This window comes from Tupaia chinensis, unplaced genomic scaffold, assembly GCF_000334495.1.
Source record: "Tupaia chinensis unplaced genomic scaffold, TupChi_1.0 Scaffold000445_1, whole genome shotgun sequence".
NCBI lineage: Eukaryota > Metazoa > Chordata > Mammalia > Scandentia > Tupaiidae > Tupaia > Tupaia belangeri.
The window spans coordinates 516,098-517,725 of NW_006159950.1; positions in this window are offsets into that span (position 1 = coordinate 516,098).

The following is a 1,628-nucleotide window of genomic DNA, read 5'->3' on the forward strand; positions in this document are numbered from 1 at the left end:
GTAGTCCAGCCCCCTCCCACTAGCACCGCCCACCCGGTCCGGTCAGCAGGGCAGAACTGCTGGGGCTGGTGAGGTGGCCTCATTCCGGGTCCAGGCCCCTCCCACACTGGACTCGGGTCTCTGTCACCCCCCTCATTCAGACCAGTCTTAGATTCTAACCAAAGAGCCTCTGGCTCAGCCATGGTCCTACCAGGAAGGGAAGAAACTGAGGTATCCCTTGGTGAGACCTCAGGGGACACACCAGGATGACAGGCATGTGGCTGGGGGAGACTGGGACCAAGGCAGCCCCACCTCCCTCCTGGCTCCATCACCCTGGCCAGTCCCTGACTCCTCGCTCAGAGCTGCAGGCCGAGGGCACCTCTGAGCTGCTCTGGCTGGGCTGGGCATTGTGGACAGGGTCGTGACTCGGGGTTCTCCTAACCGCTCTGTGGGGCCAGAAGAGGAACCCAGGATGAGCTGCAGGGCGTGTCCTCCTGCGTCCCTGGGTGTTCTGCCTACAGGGGCCGACCAGAGCACTGCCCTGAACTCCTCCTCCAGACATCCGTCCCTCCTCACTCAGCTCGGCCTCCTCCGCCCTCCCTGCCTGCCAGGCTCTGAGCTGTTGCCCAAAGGCACTGACCTCAGAAGTGACCCCCAGCCCCAGTCCACTCTGGCCTTACAAGTACGAGGCCTCCTAGTGTGTTCCCGCTGGTGTGTTCTTCTTTCTCACTTCCTTGGCTGGGTTGAGCCCTGGAGCCTCTCGCTTGGGTGCACCACACCTAGCGTGCCGGCATGCCCAACTCCACCGAAAAGACCTCCTTGAACTGAGGGGCCAAGGCTGTTGGATTGGGTGGAGTACTGGACCCCAAGGCCTTTGCTCAGACACACTCCCTGAGCCCCCAACTGCCACCATGGCCAGTCCCAGGCCTATGGGTGTCTGTCCCCGCCCCCCAGGACACTCCCTTCCCAACGCTGTGCAATAGTGGAGCGTCCTTCCTGGTGGACTGGGCTGTGGGTGCTCAGCCCAGCCTCCTCTCTGTGCAAGTGCTATTTTGGGCAGGGGTCATCCGCAAAGGTGACATCGACAACCATGCACAAAGCCACCGCAGCTGCTGCCGCTCTGCCGCCTGTACAGAAGAAACGGGATCTTTTTCATACTCTAATAAATCAATGTGAGTTTTTGGTAGCGTTGGGGCCACTTCCTGGGGGCAAGGGGCTTGAGGAAGGAGAGTGGTCCGGGGCCTGAGCACGTGGGCAAAGGCTGGCACAGACATCAGGTTGTCAGGTGCTGGGGCAAGGCCTGCCGTGTGCCAGAGATGCGGGGGAGAATCCAGAGCAAGCAGGGCTCTCCCGCCCTGGGGAGCCCTTGGCCCCATGGAGGAGCAGCACCCACAAGTGTCCAGGAGACGTGGGAAGCCCAGTGCGTTCGAGTGGCAGCGAGGAGGCTTTACTGACAAGTGACTCTCTAGGAGGAGACTGGAGAGGGGCTGAGGTTAGCCAGGTCGGCCGGACAGCAGGCCAGGCAGCGATGGAACCTTGCAGTCCACGGACAAAGCCCGGTCCCTATGCTAGGGCAGGCGAGAGCACTGCAGCCCTTGTGTCATCCCGCCGCCGACATAACCCCGCCAGCCTGGGCTGGAGTGTCGGCT